At 41.2% G+C, this 13713-nt stretch overlaps 1 protein-coding gene across 1 annotated transcript in view; it reads right to left on the reverse strand.

Moving 5' to 3' along the window:
* Positions 1–13713, reverse strand: part of RAD51B (RAD51 paralog B) — a 606121-nt gene that overhangs the window by 54804 nt on the left and 537604 nt on the right. The gene's annotated exons all lie outside the window — the stretch shown is intronic.

The raw sequence follows: 13713 nt of genomic DNA on the forward strand, positions 1-13713 counted from the left end.
AAAAACCAGCATGGGTTTCCTTCAGCCTCAGTGAAAGTAACCACCACTGGGCTCAGAGATAACAAAGTTATATATCAATAAGAGGTTATAGTGCAAGCCATTGCTAATAATAAATCAGGCTACTCAACATCCACGGCAGAAAGGCATAACTCGACTATACAGAATAAGAGCCAGTTATGAAATAGTTTAATAAAGTTGCAAGACTTTTCCAGCTTGATAAGACTCTTAATTCAGTTTCCCTAATCAATATAGAAATGGTGGCATACGTATATAAAATTTCTATGCCTTTCCAACCTGAACATACATGAACCCTGAAGAGGAATCTGGAAGCTCTCATCATTTCATATCTCATCTGTATTAGACATTCTTATCCCAAGAGAAACATTCTCTTACCTTCTAAGACTTTCCTATAAGGGGGAGGAGCTGAAGTAAACTTTATCTGACTTTCTAGTCTATACTAAGTTGCATTTCAGCTACCCTCTGACATCTCCAGAGCATCACTGATCTCTCTTGACATAACCAGAAGGAACCCATTCCTGCACTTCTCCCTTCTTCTGTGTTAGCGGCAGGCTTACAAGTCCCATCACTTAGAAGTCAGCACTGACTCTCATCTGGAGCACATTCTGAGGTCTCCTCCAAGTTTCTGTGTTCACTTTGGCCCTGGGCCATGAAATGAGTCTTAGCCTGATGGGGCATAGTGGACTTGTAGTTTACCTTGTGTCCTCAAAATGCTATCTCTTTCCAATGGGGAGACCAAGTACCAAAAGGCTGAAGTCCACTGAATCAGCTAAAACAAAATAAGGCCTTGAATGTCTCATTTGTTGCCTGCTCATGGCATCATCTCACGTTCACCCTCTATGTGAAATAGGAATTGGTCCTTTTCTGGTTCACCATCTTTCAGGGTGCTCTGCCAACTCTTCATGGTCTTCAGCTTGTTATTCAGTCACTCAGTCATGTTCAACTCTTTGCAACCGCATGGACTACAGCATGCCAGATTTCCCTGTCTTTCACTATAGAGTTTGCTCAAACTCATGTCTATTGAGTCGGTGATGCCATCCAACTATCTCTTCCTCTGTTGCCCCCTTCTCCTCTTACCCTCAATCTTTTCCAGCATCAAGGTCTTTTCCAATGAGTTGGCCCTTTGCATCAGGTGGCCAAAGTATTGGAGCTTCAGCATCAGTCCTTCCGATGAATATTCAGTGTTGATTTCCTTAAGGATTGATTGATTTGATCTCCTTGCTGTCCAAGGGATTCTCAAGAGTCTTCTCCAGCACCACAGTTTGAAAGCATCAATTCCTCAGGCACTCAACCTTCTTTATGGTCCAACTTTCACATCCAAACATGACTACTGGAAAAACCATAGCTTTGACTACATGGACCTTTGTCGGCAAAGTGATGTCTCCACTTTTTAATACACTCTCTAGGTTTGTCATAGCTTTTCTTCCAAAGAGCAAGCATCTTTTAATTTCATGGCTGCTATCACCATCCACAGTGATTCTGAAGCACAAGAAAAGAAAATCTGTCACAGTTTCCACTTTTTCTCCATCTATTTGCCATGAAGCAATGGGACCAGACATAATGAGCTTAGAGTTTTGAATGTTGAGTTTTAAGCCAGCTTTCCCACTCTCCTCTTTCACTCTCATCAAGAGGCTGTTTAGTTCCTTTTCACTTTCTGCCATTAGAGCGGTATTATGTACATATCTGAGGTTGTTGATATTTCTCCTAGCAATCTTGATTCCAGCTTGGGACTCATCCAGTACAGCATTTCACATGATGTACTCTGCATAGAAGTTAAACAAGCAGGGTGACAATATACAGCCTTGACGTATTCCTTTCGCAACTTTTTTTTTTTTGGTGTTTTAAAAAAAATGTTCATTTGCATGTTTACTGACCACGTTGATCCTAACCCTGTGCTTAGGGAAAATCCCTGTGATGGAAGCCCTGGTTTCCACAGGGAATCAGGCCCACACTTGGACAGAAGAATGGTAATAAACAGGACCACAAACCCCATCAGGGATGCGAGCACTTGGTGAGAGTGCTTGGTCAGGAGGCACCAGTGGGTTCCCAATCATGGCTGGAAATCATTGTTCCATGTCCAGTTCTAGCCATTGCTTCTTGACCTGCATATCGGTTTCTCAGGAGACAGGTAAGGTGGTCTGATATTCCCATCTCTTTAAGAATTTTCCACAGTTTGTTGTGATCCACACAGTCAAAGGCTTTAGCATAGTCAATGAAGCAGAAATAGATGTTTTCCTGGAATTCTCTTGCTTTTTCTATGATCCAATGGATGTCGGCAATTTGATCTTTGGTTCCTCTGCCTTTTATAAATCCAGCTTGTACATCTGGAAGTTCTCGGTTCATGTATTGCTGAAGTCTAGCTTGAAGGATTTTGAGCATCACTTTGCTAATGCGTGAAATGAGCTCAATTTTGTGGTAGTTTGAACATTCTTTGGCATTATCTTTCTTTGGGATTGGAATGAAAACTGACCTTTTCCAGTCCTGTGGCCACTGCTGAGTTTTCCAAATTTGCTGACATATTGAATGCAGCACTTTAACAGCATCATCTTTTAGGATTTGAAATAGCTCAGTTGGATTGCCATCACCTTCACTCTCTTTGTTCATAGTGATGCTTTCTAAGGCCCCCTTGAGTTTGTACTCCAGGATGTCTGGCTCTAGGTGAGTGATTACACTATTGTGGTTATCTGGGTCATGAAGATCTTTTTTTGTACAGTTCTTCTGTGTATTCTTGCTACCTCTTCTTAATCTCTTTTGCTTCTGTTAGGTCTTTGCTGTTTTCATCCTTTATTGTGCCCATCCTTGCATTAATGTCCCCTTGGTATCTCTAATTTTCTTGAAGCGATCTCTAGTTTTTCCCATTCTATTGTTTTCCTCTATTTCTTTGCAATGTTCACTTAAGAAGGCTTTCTTATTTCTCCTTCCTATTCTCTGGAACTCTGCATTCAGTTGGGTATATCTTTCCCTTTCTCCCTTGCCTTTTTCTTCTCTTTTCTCAGCTAGTTGTAAGGCCTCCTCAGACAACCACTTTGCCTTCTTGCATTTCTTTTTCTTTGGGATGGTTTTGGTCACCGCCTCCTAAACAGTTTAACAAACCTCATCTATAGTTCTTCAGATACTCTGTCTACCAGATCTAATCCCTTTAATCTATTCCTCACCTCCACTGCATATTCATAGGGGATTTGATAACTCCTGGACTCAAATACAGCAACAGATAAATGTGGTTCAGTGGTTCTAGGCTGGAAATGATTCTGTGGGCAATATCGAGGTGTGAGTGCTTATAGTGTCCAGAGGGTAGAGGTCAGGGATGCTGCTAAACACCTTGTGATGCACAGGCCAGTCCACACAACAAAGAATTATCCAGCCCCAGATAAAACAGAGCCGATGGTGAGAAGCCATGGGTTAAAAAAAAACACACACACATACATTTTTCTCTGGTTCAAGCAGATATGGGAATTGGATATCATCCACACTAGGGCCTCAACAAGCCTGGGGTTTAAGACTGAGGGAGAATTTAGTGAAGGAGAGAATAAAATTTAGGGTGCCCTTGGTTCATCATATATACAATTCAAAACACAAATGAATTAATTTGAAAACAAGTAATCTGGACTGTGCTGATCTGACCACACTGCTAACTTCAGGACTAGGTGTTCTGAATGCTTTGTCATCTGCATCTGCATCTCTCTCTGGCCCCATTTCTCTGGATGGATGGTCCCGTAACCTCCTGACTTCTCTGTCTCCATCCTCCTTGGAGTCTTGTCAGCATTTGGTAAAGCTTCTTCCAGCATCCAGTATACTAGCCTCTTTGCTTCTCCTTGTACCAATCATGTTGAGTATTCCTTTTCCTTCTCTGCTTTTCCTTTCTCTCTCTCTCCTTAGTTGTGGGTGGACCCCAGAGAGCTGGTCATGAGCAGTTATTTCCCTAACACCCACATGCCTTCAGTGGCTAGGAAGGTAATATGTATTAATAAAGAGACCAAGAGTCTGCATCTTAGCTGGTACAAAGTCTTCACTACCAAAGAGATGTACTCTCTCCCGTTTTTCTTGAAATACGTGGACCTCTCAGTCCATCTTTCATTCCCCCGTTTTTGATAGAGACTCATTAACAGAGAAGTATTTTCTGCTATAAGAAAGCCAACACTGCAAGGACAATAGCCACTGATGTTCCTTTTTCTTGCATTTTTACAAAATAGCTTCACTGAGACAACTCACATGTTGTACCATCCACCCATTTAAAGTGTACAGTTCAATGGTTTTTACTATATTCAGAGTTGATCAACCATCACTACAATCAACTTTGGAACATTTCATCACCCCCAGAAGAAACTCCAGATCTCTTAGCTATAAGCCTCCAGCCCTTCCTTCCTGCCTTGAAGCCCTAGGCAATCATTAATCTACTTTCCGTCTAATATTAAGTGCTAGGAGATGATGGAGAATAGTGGAGATGGTGGTGAATTAGACAATTCACCTATGATTTCAAGGGGACAGTCCCCAACCAGCTCCAGCTGCTATTGTCACATGGCAATAAGAGTTTATGGTTAGCCATATCTTTTGATCTTATTTTTAAAACCAATACTTTAAGTACAATCTTCTGATTGGAAAATGCTGGTTTATTTAAAACAATTTTTAAACATGTTAAACGACCCATTCCCACCAAGCTTGCAATGTCTGCTCCATGTGGGATGTCCTCACTGTTGACAAGGATGACACTCCCAGGGGGAATGACTTCTAAGTCTCTGTCTTAGTGTTCCACTTACCTCAGCACCTGTCCCTCATTTTCAACTACAAGATCTGCAGGCCTAACATGATGAATTTGGGTACTATAAATTCAGTATCTTCAAATCAAGCTTATACGCTTCCCGTATAAATTTACTCCTCCTTCTTTGGCCTTCTAGTCAATCTGATTTGAAACCTTAGTTCCATTTAAAAAATGTCTCCCTCTCCTGTGCTTCTCAGTTTCAATAAACTGTGAAGTCAGATTCGTTTCACTGTAAACGTCTCACCTACATCCGTTCGTTCTACCCCAACCTAGATCAGAGGCACATTAGCTTTCACCTAGGAATGGCTGAGGTCACCATGCTGCTCTGAGTTTCTCCCTACGAAAGCATCCTTTATTCTACTGTTTGATTCAGCTGCCCAGGCACACAGCTAAGCGTGTTGCCCTTCCACTTATGAGCAGCAAGCTCAGAAACTTTTGGCGGCCCCCATGTTCTTTTGAAGAGTTCTAAATTTCTAAGATTGGCGCTCTTGCAGCTGTGTCTGACCTGCCTCTGCACACGTCTTCCCTCCATTCCACTTCATAAAGACTCTGCTCCAATGTAATCACTCCTTCCTCGTGTCGCCCACCTCCATGCCCACGCATCATCTTCAATACTCCTTCTTACACGCCCCCTCCCTGGTCATCACAGAAATAACGCCTTCCTCCTTCAAATGCCCACAACACTTTATATTATTCTCTCATGTTGCTGCCATTTTCCATCCTGTGGCATGCTACTTGTGTGTTTTTCTTAGCATCTCTGATGTATATTTCAAAAGGACCAAGTCCAAGTCTGATTTATATTAGTATGCCTGATTCACGAGGTTGAAGACCCAAAGGATGCTTCAGAAACTGTGGTTAAATAGAAAATAAGTTATTACTATTAAACTTTGAGCTATGTTATATATTTGTTTTAGCAGCAGATTTACATTCTTAATCCGATCTTGCTTAAGCCAAAGTTAATAGGTTTACATTTTTCAAGCAAACTCTAGAAGCTTGTGGCTTCGATGCCCACTAAGTGATAGGATGAACCGAGCCTGAATTTGAAAGTTCACCAAGGAAGAGCTACACGTATATACTGAGGAGTTGCTAATGAGTTAAGCACTCAAAAAAAAAAAAAAAAAAAAAAATGTGGTGATACAACTGTAGGTGTTGCCCAGGTCCAAAAGACGTTTTCAGGGGTCAGAGCTATAAATGGCAGTAGTGCCTATTTAAAGAATTCCATGTCCCTAAACAAATGAAAACAGAATTGTAGAAAAGGACCCACATGCTTGGCTGCTTGTCAGACAGGTAAGCTTGGGTCCTTAACCCAGGGCCATGAGCAACAATAACCAGAGAAAATTTTCCAATGGAAACCTTGAGTGGGCAAGCTTAGGGAGCTATATCTTCAGGAGTGTTTACAAATGCTAAGCCACCACAAAAGCAATAACAGCAGGACCTTATATGATAAGGAAATGGGAAATGTTAAACGTTAAACATTAGTTGATAAGGAAAAACAATATTTTGAAAGTATAATACTATAAACTAGGCACTAGGTAAGCCCTTTAAATAAGGGGGGCTTATACCCTGTTTGAGCTTTGTATCTTAGGTACATCTTTTTTGATCCTGAAAACTACCTTATGAGGTAGGTAATATCATCAGCAGAACAGACCAAGGCTATAAGAGATTAAGTAATTCTCCCAAGGTGACATGTTGGTTAATGATAGAGCCAGTGTTCAAAACTAGGCTGAGTCTTTTTTTTTGTTTTTTTTGTTTGGTGTATAGTTGATTAATAATGTTGTATGGGTTTCAAGTGTACAGCAAAGTGATTCAGATCATATCTTTTCCAGATTCTTTTCCTTTACCAATGTGTTAGTCACTTAGTCATGTTCAACTCTTTGCGACCCCATGGACCATAGTCCGTCAGGCTCCTCTGTCCATGGGATTTCCCAGGCTAGAATACTGGAGTGGGTTGCCATTTTCTTCTCCAGGGTTTTTTCCCTTACAGGTTATCACAAATATTGAGTCGAGTTCCCTGTGTTCTACAGGTAGGTCCTTGTTGGTCATCTCTTTTACATACACTAGCAGGTATATGACTGGGTCTTAACCACTATTCCAATTAGCCTTCTCTAGGCTTATTATGTAAAATCGCTGGCCACTCTGCCAGCCTGGGGTGGGTGGGGTGGTGGTGGCTGGGCAGGGCCTGAAGAGCCCAGAGGCTTATCTCTGGGAAGACACTGATGGAAGTCTGTTGTGAGCATCTTATCAACTCGTCTGAACTTTGTGTGCCACTCAGGCTCTACACTCGGCTTCCTTTGTTCTGATGTACAGCAATAACCCAGGGCAAGGGGTTTCCAGAAAGACGCTACATGTCCTGGCGTGGCAAGTTATTTAACCTCACTCAACTGGCCCAGCAACAGGATTCAGGCAAATCAGGTGGCCTGAAACTGACCCTCTCTGGTTGGAGGATTAAAAAATCTGGTCAAGATTGAAAAGTTATTTCACTGAATAGGACTCTGAATATGGAAAAACAATTGAAGAGTGGTTATAGGTGGTGGCATGGCTTGAGAAAGGGAAGTGGGAAAGCTATCAGTTACTATAAATTTGTAATTTTATTTTCAACTAGAAAACTCAGTGGTCTTTAATGTCTTTTGACTTTTAAGCATTCCTGTGTGAGGGCTAGCATAGATGATCATAAATGCTGTTTATAGACAATTTAAGGTAGAGGGAGTCTGCTTATTGGCTTTTCAGAAAAGGTGATTTCCTGCCCAATGACCTAATTGGTCAGGAAACAGCTATGTGAATCTTTTCTAAGCTCATTTTAGCAGAAGGTACAAAAACTGGGGCATTCTCTCCCTCCCTCCTTTTCGATGACTGTGATATTTAGATCTGCCAAGGCAGTATGACTTCATTGTACTAGAATTTGGTTGATTCCAATACAAATAAAAAATCAAATAAGTGAAATGGTTTTTTAAAATATTTTCATTATTGGAGGTTTTTCATGGTCACAAGATTGAGCTTATAGAAGTACCTGAGTAAGCTCCAGACAGAAAATCTAATTTATTTACACTGAAGTCAGGTCTCTTTGGGAATCCCTGGTGGCTCATTGGTAAAGAATCTGCCTGCTATGCAGGAGATAGGGGGTTTGATCCCTGGGTTGGGAAGATTCCCAGGAGAAGGAAATGGCAACCTACTCCAGTATTCTTCTCTGGGAAAATCCATGGACAGAGGAGCCTGGCAGGTGACAGTCCATGGGCTCACAAGAGTTGTACATGACTTAAAACTAAACCACCACCACAAGATCTCTTTTAAAAAGACTGAGGGAATAGTCATCCTCTACTGTCTCAGAGACACTTTCAGGTAAGTCAAAGCACACCCTCTCTCCGTGATTGCTTATCCATCTGTAAAATGTGAATAATAATTTTTGCCTCCAGGCGACCAAAGGTTCTTGATGACCCTTAGATGAAGATACTTGATATGCATAAATGACAGGAACAATGATGGTCAAACACTGAAGATAAAATTCTAGGGAGAAAAGAAGTTTAATCATCATCTAGTACTTTTTTAAAATTCTTACAATGAGGCAGGCTAGTAAAGCTCAGTAATGAAGTGGTTTAAACAGCAGGATTTGGATTCTGGAATCTCTTTCATGACTACTATCTCTGGATCCATTCCCCTACTCCTTTGGAGTGGGAGTGGTTACGAAGACAAATTTCTTACAAGGCAAGAAGCTCGCCTGCTCTCGCTTGCTCTCCCTCCCTCCCTCTCCCTCCCTCTCTCTCTCTCCCTCTCTCTCTCTCTCTCTCTTTCGGCTCTGCACAGAGGGTGTAGTCCTTGTGCAATCAGTCTGGAGGAGGATAACCAGGTTGCTATGTAGCCTTGATTTCCAAAAAGGTAATGGGCCTCTGGTACCAACCAGTGTCAGTATTGAGGGAGCTTTTAATGAGGAAACTCCTTCTCTAAAAACATTGCAATTTATGACTCCTATGCTAAGCGTTTCTGGGAAGTCAAATGGAATCTCCAGTATATAACATGAAAGTGTGCCCTCTGGCAAGAGGTCAACTTTAAAAGACTAGACTTTTCCATGCTTTAAAAAAAAATGTAAACAAAGCAGCAACTCCCAGAATAGGAACTGAGGGGAAGGAGAAGTTTATGGCCCGAGAGGGCTGGCTCCTCTGGACATTAGGTCTCTCCTGCCCCTTTAAATGAAAGACCATTTATTGAGACTAGAAAGAGGAAATTTTAAAAAACAAAAAAGGATGAAAATACAAATGTTTTCAGTACTTAAATAAGTTCAGGGAAGGGGATGGTGTTATTAACCACTGGAGTTGACATTCTCTTTCTGATCTCTCATCCTCACATCTGAAACATGTTCTATATTGATGCATGATGGCATATGGCTGGCTGGAAGACAGGACCCTGGAATTCTATTTCTGACTTAGCTGCGGGTTTTTTGTTTTAAATATTTATTTATTTGGCGGTGTCCGGTCTTAGCTGAGGTGTGGAGGATCTTCGTTGTGCCATGTGGGAACTTCCATTGAGGCGAACAGACTCCAGCTGTGGCACATGGGCTCCAGAGCACGTGGACTCTCTGGCTGTGGTGCACCAGCCTAGCTGCTCTGCGGCATGTGGGATCTTACTTCCCTAGCCAGGGGTGGAACCCGCATCCCTTGCATTGCAAGGCAAATTCTTAACCACTAGACCATCAGGGAAGTCCCTAGCTGTGGGCTTTTCATGAGACCAGGTGGGAGAAGAGAATGATGTAACTGAGAACATCGGAGCAGACCTTGGTAATGACCAGTTAGTTCACTTCTCTGAGCCTCCGTTTCCTCATCCACGACAAGAAGGGGTTGTTCAAAATGATCTCAAAAGTTCCCGCCTGTACAAAGAACTTTGAATCTATGGTATTTTAATGGCAAGAAATTAGTTCCTCATTCTGGACCTTACTTTTTCCAGGAAGTCTGAGACTGCTCTACCCCGGGTGCCGTTTCTCAATGTCTGCGCCCCACCCAGCACTCATCTCAGACTGAAGAGTGCAGATGTGGGCTCCTTTTACTAAGAGCAGATTTCTCCCCAGACTAGGGATTTTCTTAGTCTATCCTACCTACTAAAACCTTTTGATGGGTAAACATGTGTTGGCCAGTGGCCAAATCCCAGCAAACACAACTTCATAAGAACAAAGCTTAAAGATGGGAGTCTGAGTGAGAGAGTAGGGATTAGAAAGGGATTATCATTCATTAAATTCAGTTTTCCCTGTTTAAAACCAGGCCCGTGGAAGTTGCTGAGCTTCAGCATATGTTTTTTTGGTTGTTGTTGTTGTTGGGTCACTCATTTGAAGTGAGGAAGTGACTGAGAATCTTGTTTAGCCTCAATAGAAAGATGAAGAGGGAAATATTTAGATCTTTTTTCCAAGCTTCCCAGAGTAGCCTGAGTTACTTCTGCTAATGGATTGTGAGCTCTTTTGCTATTTGACGCAGAAAGCCAGAATTTCAGCAACCTACACTGAAGAGGCTATCTATAAAGAGGGAAGACTACAGAGGATAGGGTATTTGAGAATAAGGATTCAAGACAACTGACAAGTTCCATAAGGCCACATGGCAGATGAGAAGGAAATTCAAAAAGGAGGGGATATGTGTATACATATAGCAGATTAACTCTGCTGTACAGTATAAACCAACACAACATTGTAAAGCAACTATACTCCAATAAAAATTAATTTAAATAAAAAGTGATTGAGACAGGCTCAGACATCTGTCCTCCAGCAAAATTAATTTCCCTGGAGGCTTGTGCTTCACTCACTGAACCTGTGAACCAGCTGTATTTAGTATATACTCTACTTCCTTGGGTCTTTAAAATTGCCGATGGTCTGTAGGTCAAGTTCCAACGGAAGTGATATTTCTGATCTAGCTCTATAAATAGCACACTGGAAAAAACCCATCAGCTGCATATGGCCCGGGGACCACACACTATCTATTAAGTAAGTAACCACAGTATCTGTGCTGCCATTTTAGACGAGGAAAAAAAAAATCTCTTGTTATTTATAATCTTCTGAGCCTTGAGATTCTCAAAATACTTTAAAGTTATTAGTCTTCTTTCAAATTTACAAATAAAGGATCTGAGGCATAAAACCACACAATAACTGCCTCAACAGCATCTGCCCACTGAGGAAGACCTTCGGCCTGAGTAAAGAATAAGGTGGCTGTGTTTTGAGAAAACAGAGGATTTCATTCCCAATGTCTCTTGGTGAGGGGTGAAAAAGGTGAATGCAGTCTTGTCCAAGTTTCTGTAAAGCTCATTCCTGAGGAAGGTAAGAAATGTGAAGAAGACAAGATAAGGTGGGATGATCAGAACCTTTGGAATGCAAGGGTTAGAGATGGGGCAATCCTCCACAGCAGAAGGGAGACTTAGAGTTCAGCTAATCACTAGGATAAAGACTGGTTATGCAGCAGCACAAACCACTCAAACAAGTCCACTGGTTTTTGTGTGGGGAGGAAATACTTTAAGTTTCCCATAGTCTCAGAGTGGTTCATGGAAACTATAATCCCACCAGAATGCTTTAGAAAATGAAATGGGGGCATTTCATAAATATATTGGGATGAAAGAGAGAAATCAGGACTGTTCAGGGGCCAACCAAGATGCATGGTTCACCGTACAGAGAGATCTTGTAGGAAATGTCCAGAATTGGGATGAGGATTTTCACCCTACAAAATACTGGTCCTTCCAGAACCCATCTCATTTAGGGGATACTGCATAGGGCTTTTATGTTTGCAGTGACAATCGTAAAGGTCCTAAAGGCAGCTAAGAAAACACAGGCCTAAGAAGAACAGAACTAGGGTGTCTGAAAGGAGCAATCTGCCCCACCCAGCTCAGCTTCCATCTTGCTCAGGAGGCCATGACCCTGAACAATTTCTCCAACGACACAGTTTTCCTCCTGCTATCCTCCATTTAAGGAAAAAAAAAAAAAAGATTCTGAATGGTGGCCTCTAGCTAGATCGCCTGACCCTCTGAAAAACTCTTTAATAAAAATAAATTCACTCACTAGAGAAAACACATGCTATCCCTTAAGTAAATGCCAGCAAAATAAAACAAAGGGAAAAAATCCCCAAACTCAAACATTTAAGGAAATTAAAGGTTTTTTCTTTTTCCTCTTAATTTAGGTGTCATTCAATATAAGCCAGGAAGATGGCTTATGTGAAATGGGCTTTCTTTTGCAAAAATGTGTCCCATCTGTTTGCTGTGAATTCCTCAAACTGTGCCCATCAGCCATCTTGGTATGAGTTCTGCTTTTCTACTCTCTTTGTAGAATCTGAGGATATCAGAGCCAGATTGCAGTAAATCTTAGGTATTATATCTGGTCATCATCTCATTTTCTGACCATTCAACTTTCTTTTCCAGGTGACTCTCTTTTCTTGCTGAAGCAGAAGGAATACAGCCAACTTATCCTGATTACTGATTGTTTATAGTGGCTCAGTGGTAAAGAACCTGCTTCCCAGTGCAGGAGATGTGGTTCAGTCCCTGGGTCAGGAAGATTCCCTGGAGAAGGAAATAACAACCCACCCTAGTACTCTTGCTTGGGAAATCCCATGGACAGAGGAGACTGGTGGGCTACAGTTCATGGCGTAGCAAGAGTCGGACACCATTTAGTAACTAAACAACAATAGTCCTGGCTTCTGGAAAAAGATCACCCTCAGATATGTGCATTGCCTTCGGAGAAAGTTGGGAAGGGTAAATAGTCACATATTTTTTTTTCCTTTTCAACATTGCTTGGAATTTACATATTCTTTAAAAAATGATTTCATTTTTTATTTACTTTTTTACTTATTTTGTTTGTTTTTAAAGTGGCATATCACTTATTGGTCACTTTTCCTGGGCAGATTTTAAAACTATGCATGTGTGCTAAGTTGCTTCGGTAGTGTCCAACTATTTGCAACCCTATGGACTATATAGCCCATCAAGTTCCTCTGTCCATGGGATTCTCCAGGCAAGAATATTGAGAATTCTCTGGTGGATCAGTCAGTAAAGAATCTGCCTGCAATGCAGGAGAACCAGGTTCAATCCCTGGGTCAGGAAGATTCCCTGGAGAAGGGAATGGCTACCCACTGTAGTATTATTGCCTAGAGAATTCCATAAGATAGAGGAGCCTGGTGGATTACAGTCAAGGTTTATTAAAAACCATGGCAAAATAATATTTAGTAGCTTTTCATAGCCAAGGAATTAGTCTGGACAATGAGTAAGCCAGGTGACAGCCCATTTGATTAAAGATCGAAGGGATACACTAACAGTCACAGGGTTTGTCTTTGGGAAATCAGCTTACAGGGCAAACCCAGGACCAGGAGACAGAGTCTTTTCCCAAGGCCTCAGCTGATGCAGAATTTGGTCCAGGTGAGTCTGCTTTTGCTTCAGGCTGACACTGGCTCACTGGCTCTTTGCAAGTAATAAGGAGAGAATGAGGGAAAATGCTGTTGTTTATCAGGAAATATGTTTTTGAAAAATATTCCTATGAAAACAGCAGTGGCTTAAAAAAGATCATCAGTGTAGAAAGACATTTCAACTGAATACAATGTGTTATCCTGAACTGGCTCTTGGATCAGAAAAAAAAAATTGCTGTGAATGACATTATTAGGACACCTGGCAAAGTTTGAATATGGCTGGTATATTAGATAATGGTATTATATCAGCACTAATTTCCTGGGTGAGATCACTGTATTGTGGTTATGTCAGAGATGTTCTTGTTCTTAAAAGAAAAGTGCTGAAGTATTTGGAGATGAAGGGTCATGATGTCTAAAAGTTACTCTAAAATGGTTCAGCAAAGATAACAATAATAAATTAATATTATAAAAAAATAGACAACAGTAATATGAAAGAAATCAAATAGGGTAAAATGTTAACGATTTAGGGGAAGGATATGTAGGAGTTCATTATACTTTCCTTGGAACTTTTTTGTAGGTTTGAATTCTTTTTCT

The sequence above is a fragment of the Capricornis sumatraensis genome, chromosome 2 (genome assembly GCF_032405125.1).
Source record: "Capricornis sumatraensis isolate serow.1 chromosome 2, serow.2, whole genome shotgun sequence".
NCBI classification, from domain to species: domain Eukaryota; kingdom Metazoa; phylum Chordata; class Mammalia; order Artiodactyla; family Bovidae; genus Capricornis; species Capricornis sumatraensis.